This window comes from Chiloscyllium plagiosum, chromosome 10, assembly GCF_004010195.1.
Source record: "Chiloscyllium plagiosum isolate BGI_BamShark_2017 chromosome 10, ASM401019v2, whole genome shotgun sequence".
Classification (NCBI taxonomy): domain Eukaryota; kingdom Metazoa; phylum Chordata; class Chondrichthyes; order Orectolobiformes; family Hemiscylliidae; genus Chiloscyllium; species Chiloscyllium plagiosum.
This window is the reverse complement of record NC_057719.1, coordinates 29,944,695-29,968,826: the sequence shown is the minus strand read 5'-3', so window position 1 is coordinate 29,968,826 and position 24,132 is coordinate 29,944,695. Positions and strand designations below refer to the sequence as shown.

General features: G+C 40.7%; 1 protein-coding gene across 5 annotated transcripts in view; it reads right to left on the bottom strand.

Annotated features, from left to right (window-relative positions):
* Positions 1–24,132, bottom strand: part of rtn1a (reticulon 1a) — a 234,042-nt gene that overhangs the window by 93,284 nt on the left and 116,626 nt on the right. The gene's annotated exons all lie outside the window — the stretch shown is intronic.

Here is a 24,132-nt window from a genome sequence, read left to right as displayed (position 1 = left end):
GGGAAAGATATAAAAGAGACCTAAGGGGCAACTTTTTCATTCAGAGGGTGGTACGTGTATGGAATGAGCTGCCAGAGGATGTGGTGGAGGCATTTGGATGGGTATATGAATAGGAAGGGTTTGAAGGGATATGGGCTGGGTGCTGGCAGGTGGGACTAGATTGGGTTTAGATATCTGGTCGGCATGGACAGGTTGGACCGAAGGGTCTGTTTCCATGATGTATATTTCTTTGACTCTATATGTATCTATCATGCAATGCAGAAGACTCTGATGAAGGAAACTGTGGTGAAAATGGTAAGCAGTAGAATGCACATCCCTAAAATTAAAAGTTAAAATTCAAAGTTTTTAGATTGATATTTCATGGCTAGGTGCTGTAATCTGATTGGATATTATTGTAGCAAAAGACTCTGTCCAGCACTGGGTCAGTGAGCTGAATTCACAAAATTTACCATCTAAATTAGCACTGAAAATGTGTTGCTGGAAAAGCGCAGCAGGTCAGGCAGCATCCAAGGAATAGGAGAATCGATGTTTCGGGCATAAGCCCTTCTTTCGGGCATAAGCCTCCCATCTAAATTAGCAGCATCACAGCCTTAAAATCCACTCAAATGCATTTCATCTGGCCTCCAGGACAGTCTTAGTTGCTGCCACAGATGCACAGTGATGTTTTGAACATGGTGAATGATAGATTATATGGAATTGTTTCTTCCAGATTCTCAAACTACTGAGACTGAGACACAATATTTACTTTACCTGATTAGGAGCACTGGGTCCCTTTTCTGTAGTTTGTTCACGATGCGGAACCAATTCCTCATGATAACTGAATTAAAATATTCTGAGAGGTACATTAGAAATGTAGACACAAATGGGCCATTCAGCCCTCAAGTCTCTTCTCCATTCAATAATCTCACGGCTGATCGAATTGTGGCAACAAGCAGAATGTAAGCATTGTGATAATGGGCTGAGTAGCGTCCTTTATCCCTCATACTGTAATATGTTGATTTTACATATCAATTCACGGTATATTTCTTATTCGTTTACATTAGCATCACAAAACCTACTTCACCCTGCAACCCAAGCTGCAACACTAGGATCTACCTAAAAATATGGTCCAGGTATGTCCTCTACATAAAAAGCAGGACAAATCCAAACCTAGCCAGTTAATGCCACTTTAGTCCACTCTCAAATGTCGGTGAAGCAATCATTAACAATGCCATCAAACAGCACTTTCTTATCAATAATATATTCACTGACACCCAGTTTGGGTTCCACTAGGGCTATTCAGCTCCTTACTTCATTCTAGCCTTGGTTCAAACATGGACAAAACAGCTGAATTCCAGAGGTGAGATGAGAACAGCTGCCCTTGACATCAAACTGCATTTGATCAAATATGACATAAATGAATCCTAGCAAAACTGAAATCCGTGGGATTGAGGATAGAAAACTGCCTGCTGGTTGGAGTGATACTTGGCAAAAAGTTCCCCTCCCCCCACCTTACCTCAGTTCCAACCTTCCAGCTCAGCACTGTCCTCATGACCTGTCCTACCTGCCAATATCCCTTCCCACCGATCCGCTCCACCCTCCCCTCTGACTTATCACCTCCATCCCCATCCCCATTCATCTATTGTACTCCTTGCTACCTTCTCCCCAGCCCCACCCCCCCATTTATCTCTCCACTCTGGAGGCTCCCTGCCTCTATTCCTGATGAAGGGCTTTTGTCCGAAATGTCGATTTTCCTGCTCCTCGGTTGCTGCCTGACCTGCTGTGCTTTTCCAGCACCACTCTAATCTAACCAAAGAAAGATGATTATGGTTGTTGGAGGTCAGTCATTTCAGTCCAGGACGTCTCTGCCGGAGTTCTTCAGGGTAGTGTGCTTGGCCCAACCATCATCAGCTGCTTTATCAATAACTTTCCCACAATCATAAGATCAAAAATTAGAGACCACAGCAGCACTTGGATCAGCTGGGTAAATAAGCCAAGAAATGGCAAATGGAGTTTAATATAGATAAGTGTGAGGTCTTGCATTTTGTAAAGTCAAATCAAGGCAGCAGTTTCATGGTGAATGGTAGGGCCTTAAGGAGTGGAACAGAGGGACCTTAAGAGTTCAGATGCACGGTTCTCTGAAAGTGGAATCACAGTCAGACAGGACAGTGAAGAATGCTTTCGGCACACTGGCCTTCATCAGTCAGGACACTGAGTAGAGAAGGTGGAAAGCTATGCTGTAGCTGTACAGGATGTTGGTGAGGCCGCACATGGAGTATTGTGTTCAGTTTTGGTCACCTTGCTATAGGAAGGATGTTATTAAACTGGAAAGAGTGCAGAAGAAATTTACAAGGGTGTTGCCAGGACTCAACAGTCTGAGTTATAGGGAGAGGTTGGACAAGCTGGGACTTTTTTCTTTACAGCGTAGGAGATGGAGGGAGGATCTTATAGAAGTGTACAAGATCATGAGAGGAATGGATAGGGTGATTAAAATCAGTCTTTTTTCCAGGGTGGGGAAGTGAGGACTAGAGCACTGGTTTACAGTTAGAAGGGAAAGAATAAAAAGAAACCTGAGGGGCAACTTTTTTTAACACAGAGGGTGGTGTGCATATAGAATGAGCCGCCATATAGAGTGGTTGAGGCTGGTACATTAACAACATTTAAAAGGCATTTGTACAAATACATGGATAGGCAAGATTTAGAAGGATATGGGCCAAATGCAGGGAAATGGGGGTAGCGTGGATGGACATTTTGGTCGACATGGACAGTTTGGGCTGAAGGGTGTGTCTCCATGCTATAGGACCCTATGACTCTAAAAGTAGGGATGTTCACTGATGACTGCACAAAATTCAGCATTGTTTACAACGTTTTGGATAATGAAGCAGTCAAATGCAACAAGACCTGGACTGTATCTTGGTTTATACTGACATGTGGCAAGCAATATTCAGGCAAAGACCATCTCCAATAAGAGAGAATTTAACCACTGCCCTTTGACATCCGATGCCTTTACCATGAATGTATTCTGCACTACCAACATCCTGGAGGTTACCATTGATCAGAAGCTGAACTGGACTGGCCATATAAATACAGAGGCTACAGGAGCAAGTCAGAGGCTAGGAATTCTGTAATGAATAATTCACCTCCTGACTCTCAAAAAACTGTCCACCAACTACAAGGCACAAGTCAGGAGTGTGCAGCTGAAACCATACTCCAAACATGTGACACCATCAAGGACAATGTAGCCCGTTTGATTGGTACTATATCCATAAATATTCACTTCCTGCATTAAGGATGCTCAGTTGCAGCAATGGGCACTGCATATATTCTCCAATGCTCCATAGACAGCACCTTCCCAACCCATGACCACTACCATCTAGAAGGACAATAGAATCAGATAAATGGGAATACTACCACATCCAAGTTCCCCTGCAAGCCACTTTCCATCCTGATTTGGAAATACATCACCATTATTCAGTATTGCTGGATCAAATCTTGGAATTCTCTCCGAAACAGCATTATGGGTTTACCTACACCAAAGGGACTATTGCAGTTCAAGAAAGTAGCTCACTACCATCTCAACGGCAACTAGGGATGTGCAATAAATATTGGCACAGCTAGCACCACCCACATTTCATGAGTGAATAAATAAATAAAAATGATTCATCCAAATAGACTAGCTAAAGCATCATTCAACAAATAGGCCAAGCCTGTTAGCAGCATGCACATTTGTCTACTCGTGCAACTTCTGGAAGTGGACATCCTACAACATGACAATTGATGTGTGTGCAGTGAGGGAACATAGTGGACAGTGAAGTTAAATGGTCAGAAATCCTTGGATGGACCAGTCGATCATGATCAGTGTTGGGAGACAATGATGAACCTTGTCAGCAGTGTGTATCATCTACAACCAGTGAAGAGAGTGAATATCCAAAGTAGTAATAGGGTGCCAATCAACTGGCTTCTTTGTCCTGGGTTGTATCGAACTTCTTGAGTGTTGTTGAAGTTGTCTTTATCCAGGTATGTATTCCAATACACTCCTGACTGTGGCGTTATTCACCCAGGGTCCTAGGGTTCGATCTTATTATTTTCTTTCAGTGTAAGTTTCAGTTTCATGACATTTTTTCTCCATGAAGCCTATCAAATTCTCTTGCAATATCCTAACAAGTGCACCTCATTCCTACTCCTCTGCTCTGGCATCCCTCTCATCCAATTGGAGTCCCATTACATATCTCGCCACAACAGAAACAATTTGCCACTGCCAGGACATCTGGAATGGACCAGTATCCCAGGAGTCCACACCATCTTTAAAATGCTGTTGTGCACCAGATAAGAACTCAGCCCTGCATGTTCCTGACATTTGCCCCAGAAATGGCAGAGAAAGGAAAATTGGCACCATGCTTTGCAGGCAGGTACACAGAGGGCCTGGTGGACAAGGTGATACAGAGTCAGGACTTCCTTATCCCCCAGCACCAGAGCATACCATAAGTCAAGACAATGCCAGCCTGTTTGGAGGTTACCACTGGGCCAATGAAGTCTCAGGCATCTGGCAGAATGCCCAGCAATGTAGGAAGAACATCACTGATTGTGTCCACTGAACCAATGTAACAGACACCATCCTTTCTCCGATACCTCACACTCACTCCATCTCTACTACTGTACCTATCTCCCACCAAGGCCCATGCTCTACCACTCTCACTCTTGCCTACAACATTTCATGTCCCTTAATACCTGCCTCACTTTTATTCCAGGAGAAAAACACCCCACAGTAGGACGGAAACAGACAAGACAGGTGGTGGTTGTCCAAAATTTGGCTCTTCACCCCTTATGAAGAGGTGATCCTGATGGCCCCAGTGGCTGAGTGACTGTGTCCAAGCCCTTGGATTGGCATTAAAGAGTGCCCTTAACTTCCAGTGCCTGGAGCTTGTCATGGAAGGTTATTGCCCTTGAGTTGACTAAGGATTGCTGATAACCAAGACAAACTTCTTGGCTTTGTGTCTGCACTAAATGGCAAGGCAATGAAGCAATATTATGAGGCTTGTATCTCTGGCTGAGGGGCAAGGCATAAAAGGGCATAGCTGATGCTGAACAGCCAAATCAGTGCTACGACAGCAAGTAAACAATTGGAGATGCAGACTTGTCCAGTATATGAGCCGGGTGCATGTCCTAAAGCGCTAAGTATCCTTGCTGCAGCATTACAATGATAGCTGGTACTATGCCCTGAGGTGAGGAACGAAGTGTAGAAGCACATTGTCAGTGCATTCGTGTTACGTTATAAGGGATGTTTTATGGCTAGTTCAAGTTGGATGTCATTGTCTGGGGAGGTATGGTGCATGTGGCCAACACAGCTGCAGCATGCTCTGAAATGCTATTCCCTGATGATCAACAAGGAAGTTGCCACTGCCAGTGGTGAGCTGAATTTGGCCCTGACTTCCATCCTGAGAATTCTTGGTCTCTAGTGCAAATTCCCAGAGTAGGTGGTAGGATGGAAAGCTACATATTAATTTAGTGAGATCTGAAGTGAGCAAGATAATTAACAAGCAATAATCCCCCTTAATAAGCAACTCGCCAATACCTTGGGTAGGTTGTGGAACAGAGAGACATAGGGGCTCAGGTACATAATTGTTTGACATTTGCTTCACATGTAGACAGAGTGATTAAGGCAGCGCTTAGCATGCTTGACTTCACTGCTCTGACCTGTGTATAGGAGTCGGGATGTCATGTAGAGGTTGTACAGGACATTGGTGAGGCCTCTCCTGGAGTACAGTATTCCCAGTTCTGGTTGCCCTGTTATAGGAATGATATTATTAAGCTGGAGAGGATTCAGAAGGGATTTATTAGGACATTGCCAGGAATGGAAGGTTTGAGTTACAAGCAGAAACTGGATAGGCTGGGACATTTTTCACTGGAGCATACGGAATTAAGGGGTGACCTTAGAGGTTTATAAAATCATGATGGGCTTAGATAATGTGAATGACAGGTGTCTATTCTCTATGGTGGGAAATTTCAAGACTTTGGGGCATATTATTAAAGATGAGAGGAGAAAGATTTTAGAAAGACACAAGGGACATTTCAAGTATGGAATGATTCAAGTATGGAATGAACTTCCAGAGGAAGTGGTGTTGCAAGGACAGTTATGTTTAAAAGACATTTGGATATGTACATGCATAAGAAATGTTTGGAGGGATATGGGCCATACACAGCCGGGTGGGACTAGTTTAGGTGAGATTATGGTCAGCATGAACGAGTTGGATGGGAAGGTCTGTTTCCATGCTGAATGGCTCCCTGACCTAGCAAGAATCGGCTTCCAGAATTTAGATTAAAGATGTAGTGAGTTCACCTTACATTCAGATTGGGCTCACTGAACTTCTTGTGCGATCTTACCACTTTCCTTGCCATAGACAAGGAAAGTTGTTCAGGCCCCTATGAGCTTTCACCTCATCTTTGATCTCTACTTGTAGCCAGAGTATTTATATGAATGGTCCAGTTCATTTTAGTCACATCAGTTAAGGATGGTAGGTTTCCTTTCCCTGAAGGTTATTAATTAATCATATGAGTTTTAACAACAATTGATAATGGTTACATAATTGATTTATCATTAGCTCAATGACAATACCACCATGCTACTGCCTTCAAAACAAGGGCCTAAACTACAAGGGAGAAAACAAAACAACACACGCAGACTGTTAGGAGATAATCCAATACCTACAAGCTCAACCAATTTGTAGTCTTGTCTCCACACAGCTTAAAATTGCCTGTCCTTCCAAATAGTGGATCCACCTTAGTTAAAAATAAAGTTTGAGCAAATTGCTTTGGTTGCAGTATGGGAGAATCAAGTATCCAATTGTGATTTTGAACAGAGAGAATTTTACTGTCTGCACTTACCTGAGGTAGAGACCCAGTTTGCTGATGTTCAATTTCTTTATCACCATGGCAACTTCCTCCTTGAATAGAGGATACTAATGGGAAGACATAGCTGGGGAAGTCGCCTGTTGACTTATTTTCTGAAATTTTCTATCTCTACAAACATCATTATACAGAGAGCTTCAAACTAAATACTTCAGTATATAAACTCAATCCAGGCAAGTAATAATCCAAACTTCTATAATATGTAGCATTTAAAATATGATCTCATAGTAAAAGCATAGAACACGAATGTTGTGGTTCTGTTCGCCGAGCTGGGAATTTGTGTTGCAGACGTTTCGTCCCCTGTCTAGGTGACATCCTCAGTGCTCGGGAGCCTCCTGTGAAGTGCTTCTGTGATCTTTCCTCTGGCATTTGTAGTGGTTTGAACCTGCCGCTTCCGGTTGTCAGTTCCAGCTGTCCGCTGCAATGGCTGGTATATTGGGTCCAGGTCGATGTGCTTGTTGATTGAATCAGTGGATGAGTGCCATGCCTCTAAGAATTCCCTGGCTGTTCTCTGTTTGGCTTGTCCTATAATAGTAGTGTTGTCCCAGTCAAACTCATGTTGCTTGTCATCTGCGTGTGTGGCTACTAAGGATAGCTGGTCGTGTCGTTTCGTGGCTAGTCACTAACTGCACTTCAAAGAACTCACAGTGATGAGATGCTTTGAGATGTGGGCGGCACAGTGACACAGTGGATAGCACTGTTGCCTCACAGCGCCTGAGACCCGGGTTCAATTCCCGCCTCAGGCGACTGACTGTGTGGAGTTTGCACGTTCTCCCCGTGTCTGCGTGGGTTTCCTCCGGGTGCTCCGGTCCACAGTCCAAAGATGTGCAGGTTAGGTGAATTGGCCATGCTAAATTGCCCGTAGTGTTAGGTAAAGGGTAAATGTAGGGGTATGGGTGGATTGCGCTTCGGTGGGTCAGTGTGGACTTGTTGGGCCGAAGGGCCTGTTTCCACACTGTAATGTAATCTAATCTAATAACATATAATGTTATAAATGCAAATTTTCATTAATTATAATTATTCAGTGTTAAAATATCCAGTCGATACATTAACAAGTATATGCACTGCGCCTGTTTCAACTCAACAAAATAAGTGAGAGCCAATCACTGGTTCATTTCTGAGGGCAATGCCATGATTAATCAGGGGTCAACTGCAAACCAATCAGCACTCTCCTCTCGTGCAGTATTGATGTAGATTTTCTCCTTGTGGTGGGATATATGCAAATTGTCCTGATATGTGAAATACAAAAATCTTCAAAGTACTCCAGCTCCGTACTCTCAAATGACAATTGCTGCAGTGTTAATCACAATGGCATCCAATACATTTTCTCCTGTATAGTAGCTCCTGAACTTCTGCAACTTTTAGATAGAGACTCCACATTCATTTGTAAGAAATTCATTATCCCAGTGACCCTCTAAGATTTAATGGTTCCCAATTAGCAGAGTATTTCATTGTTGGAAGGTTTAGAAATACCCCTCCCTACCCCATTTATTTCAGCTTTCCCACCACCACCCTTTGATCCAGCAGCCTCACACCTCCCCACCACTTGCCTGGAAAACTTGCTCCCACCTTTATTGCATAGCCTGCTACCATCCCCACACCTCTCAGGCTGACAGCCTTTCTCACAGCCACGAGTCACTTTCTCCATGCTTCTCCAAAGCATAGGCTTCTTCTTTACCATATTTGCTGCACGCAGGTTCACTATCAACTTACCAGCAGCAAATGCTAGAGAGAACCAGCCTTTGATTAGAGGAGAAACATTTTAGAGATCTGCCTGTTCTACCTATGAGGGTAGCTTTCTACTGGCTAATTGTCTCCATGACTGTATTTTCCAGCGTCCTATGGGGATGTTCAAGGAACAAAAAGAACTAAGAACAATACAGCACAGGAACAGGCTGTGCCAATACATTTTGCCTTTCCATATTAAAACTCTCTTCAGAGGATCCAGGGTTAAAAATCACACAACACCAGGTTATAGTCCAACAGGTGTATTTGAAAGCACTAGCTTTCGGAGCATTTCTCCTTCATCAGGTGGTTATGGAGTATAAGATCATAAGACGCAGAATTTATAGCAAAAGTTTACATCACACTGTAAACGTTTGCTATAAATTCTGCGTCTTATGCTCTTATACTCCACAACCACCTGATGAAGGAGTAGCGCTCCCAAAGCTAGTGCTTCCAAATAAACCTGTTGGACTATAATCTGGTGTTGTGTGATTTTTAACTTTGTACACCCCAGTCTAAAACCGGCATCTCCAATTCAGAGGATCCATATCCCTCTATTCTCTTCCTATTCTTGTACGTTTGGGTGTTTCTTGAATGCTGCTATTGTGTCTGCTTCCAACACCTCCTCTGGCAACACTTTTCAGGAACTCACCACCCTTTGTGTGAAAAACATGCCTCGCACATCTCTCTTGAATTTCGTCCTCGCCCTTTGTATCCCCGAGTAACTGACTCCTCCACCTGGGGAAAAGCCTCATACTTTCCACTCTATCCATGCCATTCACAATCTGAAAAACTTCTATCAGATCACGCCTCAACCTCCTGTATTCCAGTGAAAACAAATGCAGTCTATCCATCTTTCTTCATAGCTCGAATCCGCCATACCAGGCAACACCCTAGTAAACCTTTTCTGTACCCTCTCCAAAGCATCCACATTTTTTTTGTAATGTGGTGACCAGAACTGTATGCAATGAAGGGTCAGTGCAAAGAACATTATAGCACAGGAACAGGCCTTTCAAACTTCCAAGCCTGCACCGACACACTTTGCTCTTCCACTATCTGTCTGTCTTTTAAGCATTGCCCTGATATCTATGAAAGATCTGAGACACACAGCTCTCTTAACATATGAATTCTAATTCTGAACACAGATCTGTTGGTGAAAGTTAGTGAAATGCAAACTACTGAGCATATTTATTTTAAAACTTGATATATGTCAAAATTATGGAATACTCTTAAGTGGTCATTGAAGATTAAAGAGCAGGGGACTCCTGCTACAGATTAACAGCACGCAATAAAATATGGATACAGGTAGTTCTGGGATAACGCATGTTTTGGAAGTGCGATTTGGCTATAATGTTGCTGAAGAATTAGGGAACAGTATTTTGGAGAACGTTTACCTCCATTGGCAATAGTGCGATTCCAGCAGCTTTGTTCTGCACCTGTGCTGATGTGCGCACCAAAATCTCTGTGCTGTTCCTGGCATGCGCAGATGTTCTTGAAATTCTGTGCATGTGCCAGCGTCTGCACATGCATGACGTCTATGCCAGTCTTCATGCTGTTCTGCACATGCGCCGATGTCAGCTGCAAGCAGAGCAGCTTTCTATGAGGTACTGTACAGACAGCAGCTTCTTACATTTTTTAGATGTACTGTGTTAAATTTACTTTTGTTTCATTAATAAATATGATTTCAACCTTCACTCAGACTGTGGTATACTTTGCGTTAGACTTTTGGGTAAATTTTAGTGATCTCGAGTAATATTTAATGCTGGTCTGCCCCTGACCCCACTTTTCCCATAGGCTCCATTTTTTTCTATTAAATGATTTTCTATGAAGCATAATTTCACTGCAATGCAACCACAAACTACCTGTACTATTCAATTTCATAGCCACTAGATGGCACTATAAACTACTGATTCTTCCCAATACGGGTGGAAGTAAGAGTTACAATGGGCTGGATTTTGTAATTTGGAAATGCCGATGTTGGACTTGGGTGTACAAAGTTTAAAATCACACAACACCAAGTTATAGTCCAACGGGTTTATTTGGAAGCACTAGCTTTTGGAGTGTTGCTCCTTCATCAGGTGTTGTCCTTCATCAGGTTGTCCTTCAATAAACCTGTTGGACTATAACCTGGTGTTTTGTGATTTTTTAACTCTGGATTTTATGGTCAACTAGAGGCAGACAGCACTCAGCAGGGACCTCTAAAACAGATTACTACTAAGATTTAGCTAAACTGCAACTTTGTCCTTTTCCAATTCGGATACCATGAAGAGTGAGTCTGTACCATCCAGTAAGTGAAGTCATACAGAGTGAAGAATTAATGAGATTAAAGGATGCTTGCAGATAGTAAACCAAGAAATAAAACCATTCTAGTAGGTCCCTGTTTACTGTCTTACTTAATGCTGTTTCAATTCAATATCTTGAATGTTAGTTGAACATTGTTTACCACAGATTACTTGTTCTGTGACCTGCCTACTGACACAATCCATTTACCCAAAAGTCTAATGCAAAATATACCACCTCCAGTCCTGTATTCGGAGGATGCACCAAGGATAGTGAGGGCACACAATATCTTCTGGATGAACTTCAATGTCCATCACCGAGCAGGCTTGGCAGCACCACTACTGACTGAAGTGGATGAAGCTTGAAGGACATAAATGATAGACTGGGCATGCAGCTGATGAGAAAAGCAATAGGAGGGAAATAATTATTTGTTCTCATCTTCTCTAATCTGCCTGTGTGAGACAATATTGGTCAGAGTGGCCACCACACAGTTCTTGAGATTCCGTCCTGTCTTCACATTAAGAATACACTCCCATTGTGTTGTAAAGCACTGCCAACATGCTAAATGGGACTGATTTCAAACAATGTAAAGTTGGATGTCCATGAGATGTTGTGGGCCATCTGAAGTATCAAACATATTTCACCACAAGCTGTAACCTCACAAGCCAGCAAAATTCCCCATTTCCCCATTACCATCAAGCTAGGGAACAACCTTAGTTCAATGAAAGGTGCAGCAGGACATGTGCACAACCCCAGGCATACCTAAAAGTGGAGCATCAACCCGGTGAGGCTACATCACAAGACTACAAGCATGCCAAACTGCAGAAGCAGCAGACAAGGCTAAGTGATCGCACAACTGAAGGATCAGACCTAATCTCTGCAATATGCTATGGCAAATTGTGAATGGTTAAGCAACTCACTCGAAAAGGAGGCTCTAGAAATATCCTCATCGTCCATGATGGTGGATCTGATGCAAAAGATAAGGCTGAAGTATTTGCATCCATCTTCAGTCAAAAGTACTGAGTGGATGATCCAACTTTGCATCCTCCAGAAGCCCCAAGCATCATAAACACTGTCTTCAGCCAATTCCATTCATTCCACGTATTAAAAAGAAACAGCTAAGGAAAACAAATACTACAAAATTCATTATAACATTCCGTCAATAGTACCAAAAGCTTGTGCTCCAAAAATAGTTGGGTCCCTAGCCAACCTGTTCCAGTACACCCACAATACTACATCTACTTGACAATGTAGAAAGTTATTCAGGTTTGTCCTACCCACAAAAACACAGGTCAAACACAACCCAATCAATCACTGCCCTGCCAGCCCACTCTCAACCATTAGCAAAGTCATGAAATGGGTATCAAGTGCTAACAAGTAGCATTTACTCAGCAATAAACTACTCTGATTTTGAAGCTGAGTTTAGATTCCGCAAGTGCCACTCAGTTGTTGACCTCAATACAGTCTTGCTCTAAACATGGACAAAGGACTGGATTTGAATGGTGCAATGAGGGTATTGCTCTTGACATCAAGGCAGCATTTAATCAAATATGACACTAAAGAACCTTAACAAAAGTGGGACCAATCCTAACAGGGAAGGCAGACTAACTCAGGGCATGGTTAGAAACATGGGACTCAGATATCATAGCAATTACAAAAACATGGCTCAGGGATGGGCAGGACTGGCAACTTAATGCTCCAGGATACAAACACTACAGGAAGGACAGAAAGGGAGGCAAGAGAGGAGTGGGAGTGGTGTTTTTGATAAGGGATAGCATTACAACTGTACTTAGGGGGAATACATCCAGGGAAGTTATTTGGGTGGAACTGAAAAATAAGAAAGGGGTGATCACCTTACTGGGATTGTATTACAGACACTCAAATTGTCAGAGGGAAATTGAGAAACAGATTTATTTGTAAGAAGATTTCAGTTATCTGTAAAAATAATAGGATGGTTATGGTAGGGGATTTTAACTTTACAAACATAGACTGGGACTGCCATAGTCTTAAGGGTTTAGATGGAGAGGAATTTGTTAAGTGTGTACAAGAAAAATTTCTGACTCAGTATGTGGATGTACCTACTAGAGAAGGTGCAAAACTTGACCTACTCTTGGGGAAATAAGGCAGGGCAGGTGACTGAGGTATCAGTTTTAAAATAGTGATGGAAAAGGGTAGACCGGATCTAAAAGTTGAAGTTCTAAATTGGAGGAAGGCTAATTTTGACGGTATTAGGCAAGAACTTTCAAAAGCTGATTGGGGGCAAATGTTTGCAGGTAAAAGGTCAGCTGGAAAATGGGAAGTCTTCGAAATGAGATAACGAGAATGCAGAGAAAGTATATTCCTGTTAGGGTGAAAGGAAAGGCTGGTAGGTGTACGGAATGCTGGATGACTAGAGAAATTGAGGTTTTGGTTAAGAAAAAGAAAGAAGCATAAGTCAGGTACAGATAGGATAGATCGAGAGAATCCTGAGAACAGTATAAAGGCAGTAGGAGTATACTTAAGAGGGGAATCAGGAGGGCAAAAAGGGGACATGAGATAGCTTTGGCAAATAGAATTAAGGAGAATCCAAAGGGCTTTTATAAACACATTAATGTCAAAAGGGTAACTAGGGAGAAAATAGGGCCCCTCACAGATCAGCATGGCAGCCTATGGAGATGGGGAAGTCATTAAGCAAATAATTTGCATCAGTGTTTACCGTGGAGAAGGAAATGGAAGATAGAGAATGTGAGGAAATAGATGGTGACATCTTGAAAAATGTCCATGTTACAGAGGAGGAAGTGCTGGATGTCTTGCAATGCATGAAAGTGGATAAATCCCCTGATCATTTGTACCCCAGAACTCTGTGGGAAGCTCGTGAAGTAATTGTTGGGCCCCTTGCTGAGATATTTGTATCAATAGTCACAGGTGAGGTGCCGGACGACTGGAGGTTGGCTAACGTGGTGCCACTATTTAAGAAGGGTGGTAAGGAAAAGCCAGGGAACTATAGACCGGTGAGCCTGGTGTTGGTGATAGGCAAGTTGTTGGAGGGAATCCTGAAGGACAGGATTTACTTGTATTTGGAAACGCAAGGACCAAATAGGGATAGTCAATATAGCCCTGTGTGTGGGAAATCATGTCTCATGAACTTGATTGAGTTTTTTGAAGTAGTCACAAAGAGGATTGATGAGAGCAGAATGGTGGATGTGATTGAAATGGACTTCAGAAAGGTGTTCAACAAGGTTCCCCATGGGAGACTGGTTAGCAAGGTAAAAGCTCATGAAATACAGAGAGAACTAGCCATTTGGATACAGAACTGGCTCGAAGATAGAAGACAGAGAGTGATGGTGGAAGGTTGCTTTTCAGATTGGAAGCCTGTGACCAGTGGAGTGCCACAATAATTGGTGCTGGGTCAACTAGTTTTTGTCATTTATATAAATGATATGGATGTGAATATAGGAGGTATAGTTCGTAAGTCAGATGACACCAAACCTGAAGGTGTACAGCAGTGTACAGTGAACAGCAAAGAAGGTTGCCTCAAATTACAACAGAATCTTGATCAAATGGGCCAATGGGCTAAGAAGTGGCAGATCAAGTTTAATTTAGATAAATGTGAGGTGCTGCATTTTGGGAAAGCAAATCTTAGCAGGACTTATACACTTAATGGTAAGGTCACAATGAGTATTGTTGAACAAAGAGACCTTAGAGTACAGGTTCATAGTTCCTTGAAAGTAGAGTCACAGGTAGATAGGATAGTGAAGAAGGTGTTTAGTATGCTTTCCTTTATTGGTCAGAGTATTGAGTTTAGGAGTTGGGAGGTCATGGTGCAGCTGTACAGGACATTGATTAGGCCACTTTTGGAATATTGTCTGCAATTCTGGTCTCCTTCCTATTGGAAGGATAATGTCAAACTTGAAAGGGTTCAGAAACGATTTACAAGGATGTTGTCAGGGTTGGAGGATTTGAGCTACAGGGAGAGGCTGAACAGGCTGGGCTGTTTTCCCTGGAGCGTCGGAGGCTGAGGGGTGACCTTATAGAGGTTTACAAAATTATGAGGGGCATGTGGGGGGAGTCCAGAATTAGACAGCATAGGTTTAGGATGAGCGGGGAAAGATATAAAAGAGACCTAAGGGGCAATCTTTTCACACAGAAGGTGGTGCATATATGAAATGAGCTGCCATAAGATGTGGTACAATTGCAGCATTTAAAAGGTACCTGATGGGTATATGAATAGGAAGGGTTTTAGAGGGATATGGGCTGGGTGCTGACAAATGGGACTAGATTAGGTTAGGATGTCTAGTCGGCATGGACGATGTGGACCGAAGTGTCTGTTTCCGTGCTGTACATCTACATGAGTCTATGACTCTAATAGAAATGAGATGGAAAACACTTCCACTTGTTGTAGTGATACTGAGACAAAGACAGACGATTGTGGTGATTGGAAGTCAGTCATCTCAGTCCCAGGATAGTCTGCAGGAATTCCTCAGTGTAGTGTCCAAGACCCAACCATCTTCACAGCTTCATCGATGGACCTTCCCTCTATCACAAGGACAGAAATTGATGTATTTATTGATCATTGCATCATTTTCAGCACTGTTCACTACACCTTAGATACTGAACTAGCTGAAACCTTTATGAAGCAAGTCCTGGACAACATCAAGAATTGGTTTCCATTGATAATCTAACCATCTCTTCTTGATATTCAATGGCATTGCCATCAGTGAATCCAACACTACCCTGGTGGTTACATTAACCAAAACTGGAGTAGTTCAGCCATTTTATGACTATAAAAGCAAGTTGCAGACTATGAATTCTGAAAAGAGTAACTCACTGCCTGTCCCGTGTCAGTCCTCTGTCTACAAGGCTGAAGTCAGAGATTAGATGGAATACTCTCCACGTTTCTGAATAAATACAGCTTGAAAACACTCAAGAAACTTTATTCCATCCAGGACTAAGCAGCCAGCTTAATTAGCACCACATTCACCACCATTAACATTGATCCCTTTCATCACATATGCACAGTGGCAGTAGTGTGTACCATTTCAAAACTCCTTATTAATACCCACTAAATCTATGATCTCTGCCATCTAGAAGAATAAGAGTGACAGATATATGGGAACATCATCATCTGCAAGTTCCTGTCCAAACTATGCACTAACCCGACTTGGAACTATATTGCCAATTATTCTTGGTCATGGTAAGAAAGTTCTGGCACTCCTTTCTTAACAGTAATGTAGGTGTATATACATTCCAAGTACTGCATAAGTTCAAGAAGGCAACTCACTATCACCTTCTTGCAGTTGGAATGGGCAATTAAAGCTCGCCCAGTCATTGATGTTCACAACCCACAAACCCAGTAATTTGGCTGTGATCTTACATTATGCTTGCAGCATGAGTTCCAACATTCTTGAAGTTCACAGAATACTTTTTCTTCATGATGCAAACACATGATGGGTCAGGACAGAGTATTTTGTGAGAAACTATCCGTTGACAGAAGGATCAGAAAATAGGAGACACAGCTTAAGAACATTTACTTCTGACACTATCATTTCATTTGTTATGACATCAGGAGGAAATGCAAATGGCTAGAATCTGTAATTAACTGCCTGAGAGTGTGGTGGAAATACATTAAATCACCACATTCAGTTAATGATTTCATTCTCGTTTAAATAGAAAACATTTTAGGGAAAAGGCTGGGTACTGGGATCCAGTGAATTACTGAGAAGTCGCACAGAGGCAGTGGACTGAATAGCCTGGATAGAGCTGAAATAATCTATCATTTTAAGACGAACAGTTCATAATTTCACTTTATTCAGCTTCCTTTTCTAAAATAGACTGGTAGTAGCTGATCTAATAGAAATTTTAATTTTTCCTAAACATTATAACATTTCAATGCATAAACTGTCAACTTAACTCAATCCTCTGTAGTACAAAGGCCACAATTCATCATCAAGCTGTTTTGTTATATGCAGCCTTTTTCTTAACTAGACACATAAGGCAGAATTTAATCTATGCATGCCTTTTCTAATAAGCAGAACCATAACTGGCCGTCACTTCTGCTTTTGTGCCAGAAACTAACACCCATACAATTCATATGAAATCTTAAAGGTCTGGCACACAAAACATGTGTAAATAGCAGAAGTTGGTTTCCATTTGAGGATCCTGCCATTGAATAATCGTTCTGCAGCTCTGGACAGGCTATAAATGAGTAGGACATCTGAGCCATCATTCATTCCCCCTTAGGTCTCCTCAAATTTGTCCCATCATCACTCCTTCCTACACGTCTCTAGCAAGCACTTAAGCAAGACTATAATTGAAAATGGTTTCAATTTTGGCTGTAGTAGGCTTGAGTGGTGCAAAGATCAGTGGTGGCATCTCAGCTACTTACAACACCTACTTTCTGTGCGGCACGGTGGCACAGTGGTTAGCACTGCTGCCTCACAGCGCCAAAGACCTGGGTTCAATTCCCGCCTCAGGCTACTGTCTGTGTGGAGTTTGCACATTCTCCCGTGTCTGCGTGGGTTTCCTCCGGATGCTCCGGTTTCCTCCCACAGTCCAAAAAAATGTGCACGTTAGATGAACTGGCCATGCTAAATTGCCTGTAGTGTTAGGTGAAGGAGTAAATGCAGGGGAATGGGTGTGGGTGGGTTGCTCTTCACAGGGTTGGTGTGGACTTGTTGGGCTGAAGGGCCTGTTTCCACACTGTAAGCAATCTAAAACATATATAAATGGTTTTCATGAATAGACAGCCTATTAAATCTATGTCCTGATGATACAAAGAGAGAGGGTTATCAGTTGACAATGAGCTGAGTAAACGGAGTCTATATTCCTTGGAGTTTAGAAGAATGGGAAGCAGCCTCATTGAAATGTACAAGATTCTGAAGGGGCTTGATGTGGTGGTTGCTGAGAGATTGTGTCCATTGGTCAGGGAATCTAGAATAAGGGACACAATGTTCAATATAAGGGGCTAATCATTTAAGACAAGATTAATTGAAGCTAGTTCACTCAAAAGATGGTAAATCTTTGGAATTCTGTACTCCAGAGGTGTGGAAGCTATTTTAGAATAGAGAGAAGGCTGGGATAGAAAGGTTTTTTTCAAAATCTCAAAGAATCAATGAATAGAGAGAAAAGTTGAAGCCTAAGATCAGTCATGATTTTATTAAATGATGGAGCAAGCTCTTAAAGTCTATGATATACTCCTGCTTCTATTTCTACCACTTTGTATGCTCTAAAGATCCAAGTATATTCAGAATTAAAGGCAACATTTTCATGTCAACTACGTGGCATTCATGAATTGCAACATAAAAAATAGCTTTCACCTCGAGTCTAATTTCTCAATTAAATTAAACATAGTTTGACTCAAAATATGTTTATGAAAATTTATATTGTTTGCAGCTTTACTGTAGGGCTCAATTTACTGTGTTCTAAAATGTAGCATAATATTGATGTAATTAACATTGTCACAATTATAAAACAAATCCCATACCAACCATCCAGATGTCCCCAATTTAGGGAAGACTTAAGTCAAAGTACTAAAGTTTTAAACTGTTAACCAATAAATTATGAAATGGGATCACTTCAACCGATAGTAAAAGGAAACTTGATCAACCACTTGGGAAGGAAATGTGGCACTACATCTCAGAAGTGAAAAGGCAGTGTATTCCCCAAAGCTTCACAGTTCAAATACCAGAAAAATAAAGCACATCCCAATTTTAATTCTAAATCTTTTATATTATGTCATAAAATTGTGCCAATTTTTTAACTTCCTTTTGGTTCATTTGTTTAGAATAAACTTACTGTTTAATACAAAATGTGAATGTCTGGTAGAATAGCAACCTTCTTAACAGACTAATCAAATCACTCTTCATAATGTATCTATAATTTCATTTAAATATTTTGATAGATGCTTTCGGTTCATTTTCAGGTTAGCATTATATCTGGTCTCAGGTACACAAACTGATTTAAAAGAAACAAAAACAGAAATTGTTGTAAACGCTCAGCAGGTCTAGCAGCATCTGTGAAGAGGAATCAAAGTTAATGTTTTGGGTTTGATGACCCTTCATAGATGCTGCTAGACCTGCTGAGATTTTCCAGCAATTTCTGTTTTTGTTTCCGATTTAGAGCATCCGCGGGTCTTTCAATTCTGATTGAAAAGAATCCTGGGCAGGATTTTCCAATTTGATTTTGGGCATCAAATTCAAGTCGCTACCATGTACCATGTCGTCAGCAGTCACCCAACACCAATTTTTCCTGGACTGACCAGGTTAAAAGTAGCCAAAAGGGTGCTCACTATCTAATTATGGATGCCTTCACCTGAATTTTGAATCAAAACAGTGCAGTAATTCAGTTATTTTATAAATCATTGATGTCAATGCACTCGGGATACTGTATCTCTTCTAGTTGCAAAAGTGATAAAATGTTAGTAATTGTAAGGATACAGAAGCCAGGAAACCAGAATATCTGAGGGTTTATGGGGTCTGGAATATGAAGAGCTACTGGACATATTGTCAATGTAAAGGGGTAGATTAGCAGGAAACATGATGGTTGATTTTATGACTCAAAGGGATTACATTATGCAGACAAGAACAGTAGTGCTGAAAGACATGACCTGTTTTGAGGAGGGGTGAATTCAACATGAATTTGCAGCAACATTATTTCTGTGAGCTCTTGGCAAATCTATGGGGAGACAGTGAAGCCATTAGCATTGATGCATTCAAATATAAATTGGCTAATATTTCTTTCAAGAAATCACATTTTGTTCTAAGTTGATGACTAATTTAAAACATGACATACGCAAATGAAAAACACTTGAGTAGGTGATGTTGGACCCACACTTTCCAAAGATTTTCCCTAGCAGATGTTTTCTTGTGTTATGTCTGGATCAGCTGCAGAATAATTGATAAACATTAATTGCTATTAGATGAAACTGAGGACTGCAGATGCTGGAGATTAGAGTTGAAGGTGTGGTGCTGGAAATGCACAGCAGGTCAGGCAGCATCCAAGGAGCAGGAAAATTTACGTTTCAGGCAAAAGCCCTTCATCAGGAAAGCTATTAGTCAATTTCATTATTATGTGACTACTGCTAAGCTGGAAGGCAAACTAAATGGACCTTAGTTTTTGTTTGTCAAGCAATTCTCAAGTTATTACTTCTGAGCAATCCCCCCTCGAAATCTCCCATAGAAGACGTAAAAATTTTGCTTTGAAAATTCTGCTTCTCAAGCTTTCCTAAACAGAAGTAATAATTATATGACTCAGTACTAAAGTGAAAGCAATGATCTGATTTAATGGCTAGTATTATGGTAAAACAAAACTTGGAAAGACTATTGATGGACTGTCAGTATTACAATTAAGAAAGAAGCAATCAGATCTTTTTCTCATGATGAATGAACAGCCACCCATTTTTCCATTCCACATCCCAGACATCCTTATAATTGGTGGTGTGGCAAAAACTCTATTATTGATTGTGGTTTGTTAAAATACTATGTGCTTCATCGATTATCTTTTAGGGAAGCAATGTAATGGTATGGATAGATCAATAGATGCTCTCTATTGCTTTGAATATGGGCTGTTTATATTATCCAAATGATGAAGACCAACAGATATAGCTAAGAGTAACTTATTTGTGTATTTTGACAATCAATGGAAAGCTTTTTACTGGTCATTACCAGGTGCATGCAACCTATGAAGCAAGTGCATGCACAAAGACAACAATATCATCATCACCATGTATATGTCAGTATAAATTCACACTGTGTGTCCTGATATTTCAGTTATAAATTGTCATCCAGTAACCATGATTTTACTTTGTTAGAAATTAATAAGTTAGACTTACAATATCACAATAAAATTGCTTTGGTAAAAACAATGACTGCGATGCTGGAAACCAGATTCTGGATTAGTGGTGCTGGAAGAGCACAGCAGTTCAGGCAGCATCCAAGGAGCTTCGAAATCGACATTTTGGGCAAGGGCTTTAGCCTGAAACATCGATTTCGAAGCTCCTTGGATGCTGCCTGAACTGCTGTGCTCTTCCAGCACCACTAATCCAGAATAAAATTGCTTTGTCCAGTACATTAACATGGGCTGTAACCATTTATCTTAGATGTGTTAATAACTTCATCTTTTTAATTAAAAAGCTTGCATTGAAGAAGGGCAGGGAAGGGTGTATTTCAATGGTTAGTGATGGGTCCATTTTTATTCTTGATGGCTTCTTGCACTTGGGCATTGGGAACATGATATTGGAACTTTCTGGTGCAATTAAAGCAGAGCTTGTGAACATCAAAGTAAATTATGAAAGATCGTTTTACTGCAAAACAATATGAAACAATGGACTTTCTAAGAAAGGTCCAATAAATATGGAATGAGGAAAAAATGTATGAACAGAGGTTTCTAGGAATTCGAACAAATAATTTAAAAGTATGTAACAGCAAAGCAAAATCATACAAATAAATGTATTTGCTTGGTATAGTAGTGTATTTCTTACAGTCACATTGTATTCCTACTTTAGTCACATTAATTCAGTCATATTTGTATCACAAAGACCTGTCATTTTCTCAAAATTATATTGGAGATGAAAGAGAAATAATTTTGCTTCAACTAAAGAAGAATTGGTGTACACAATATCTAAATCCCCTTTTCTTGAAGTTTGCTCTTGAGGAATCTTCATTCCACTGTATGACACTCAGAATTTGTGGTTTCACTAAATTCCTTATAGAATCCCAGAATTTCTGAGGTGAAGGAAACTGTGAAACTACCATGTGTGGACCCATTATGATGCAAAATGAAGAGAAATGAGACATTTTAGTCTTTTCACTTCACATTCCTGTCCTTGTAACCCTCTGATAAATCAAGAGGTTAATATTAGATTTACCATGGGATTAAACATAGCTTTTTCAGCTGCCTCAGATCAGAGAGTTTGGGAGGGGATTCCTGGGTACTGCCAAAGACAATCACAAAGGTAAAGCATACACAGCAGACCTTTACTCTAAAAATGCTTAGCTTTTCTCACACTATCGCTGGTGCAAGACCTTGCCAAGAGATGGGCCCCTGCCAGATCTTTGCCAATGCAATGTTAAAATATCCAGGCCAGTCAATGTATGGAAATGTATATGTCTGGATGGGTGCATGCATCTCAAACAGGAAATAATAGACTTGCTAGTCTAGCATCTGTTGCAGGGAAATTATTGGAATCTATAATTAAGGGCAGAGTGAGTGAACATATTGGGAAATTTGAGCTATTTGGAAAGAACCAAACATGTATTTGTAAAGGGTCAGTAATGTTTGATGAGCTTAACTGAATGTTTTGAGGAATAACTCAATAATTGATATGAGAATGTTTATGACTATAATACATATGGATGTCCACAAAACATTCAATAAGGCAAGTCATTCAAAACTGCAAGATAAAATTAAAGCTCATCGAAGGGAAAGCAAATTATTAACCTAAACAGGACATTGGTTAGTTAGTAGAAGATAAAGATTAGGAATAACAGGCATAAACTATTAGAAGAGAAGTGTCCTACAAGGTTTTTGGTGGAGTCTAAACTCTTCACTATAGCTATGAATGACTTGGTTAATGACAATGGAAAAAAGGCAGGACCAGTGTAAACTGGAACAGCTCCAGAGTTAATTGAGAGCAGGTAATGTTCTTTGCACTTTATACCTTTCCCTCATCCTCTCAGGGCTCTTGTAGCACAGTGGTACTGCCACCACTGAGAATATGGAGTAAATACATATGGCAGAAATGAGGTTAAAGGGGTGAGTAGGAAGTATGGTATGGCATGAATTAGCAGTGAATTGACACAGGCACTACAAAGGGTCACAAGAGTTTGAGAAAGGGGTATGAGCTGGCACATTACCAATAAAAGGACCATGGGGGTTGGGTACAAGGCATAGAATGCAATGGAGGATGCAAGGGGTGGATACATAAATGGTATATATGAAGCATTAGGAGTGTGTGGCTATGTGATTACTAAGGGTTGGAGAGTTGTTTTATGCTTTATTCTTTTCTTGAACTTCAATGCAGAACTAGCATATGGAAGCAGGAGACCTTCCGCTGAGTTATCTCCACACCCAACATTCTTCGGTGTTTTAGGGGTCAACTACCTAATTTCTCAGGTAACCCTACCAGCCAAGAATGAAAATTGCAACTTCCAAGGCATCGTTACCTGGGGTGAGCTTGTAAATCATGGACTTGTCCCAACAGTGCTTTGACATGGGAACAAAATGCAGGCCTGAGTCCATATAATTAGAGGAGTAGAAATTGAAGGGAAAGTAGATTTGTTATAGCTGTATGAAGTCTATCTAGAGTACTATGTTCAGCTCAGGGCAATATACCTTAGAAATAATATGCCCTTTGAAGGAAAGTAGCATAAATTCATCCTTATGATATTGTGTTTCCAAGGGTTAGATTATGATGGAAGAATAACCAGACTTCTATTCCATGGAGGAAAGAATGTTAAGGTCTGATTTGTTTGAGGTTTTTGAATCTTACAAAAAAAACTGAAAGCGTAAACAGAAATGTTTTTCACTGATAGGGGAGACTGGAACAAGGGGACAAATTTAAAATCAAAGCCAGCTTTTCCAAGAGTGAAGTTAGGAAACACATTCATGTGAAGTCTGGCAAAACTATGAAACTATGCTGCAAAAATCAATGATATTAAATCTGAAATTGAAAGTTTTTTAATCAGACAAGGATACAAAAATAATGTGGAGCTAAGGTTAGTGAATGGATTTAAGGCATAGATTTACTGTGATCTGACTGAATTGAAGGGCTGAATGGCCTAGTCCTTTCCAACACTGGGTAGAAGCCAGAAAAGGTGACCTTTTATTGATTTGATAATGTTTTAAAAAGCATATTCTCGTGTAGTTAAATAAAGACAGTTTTCAAGTTGAAATACACATTAAAAATTCATTATCCAGAACGATCTTTACCCCTGCTTTATCCAATTAATCAGACAGCAATTTTACTAATTACAGTAGATAAGCAGAGATTGACAGTTACTTTACTAGCATTCAAATCTTTAACAAGAGAGATAACTTTACACATTAATGTTAGCTGTGCCCAAGAGTGAGACCTTTGAAAACATTTTCAAAAGTTGCATTTGATAAATGGCTGTTAGTTAAGTGCACTGCCTCATAAATAATTCAAATGTTTGCATTTCACTTAGTTTACTTTACCTGAATGGTTGATAGGCATTACACATCATACTTAAATTCTAGAGATGGTGGACACTAGGTCATGGTAGGGATAGGGAGCAGGAGAGAAAA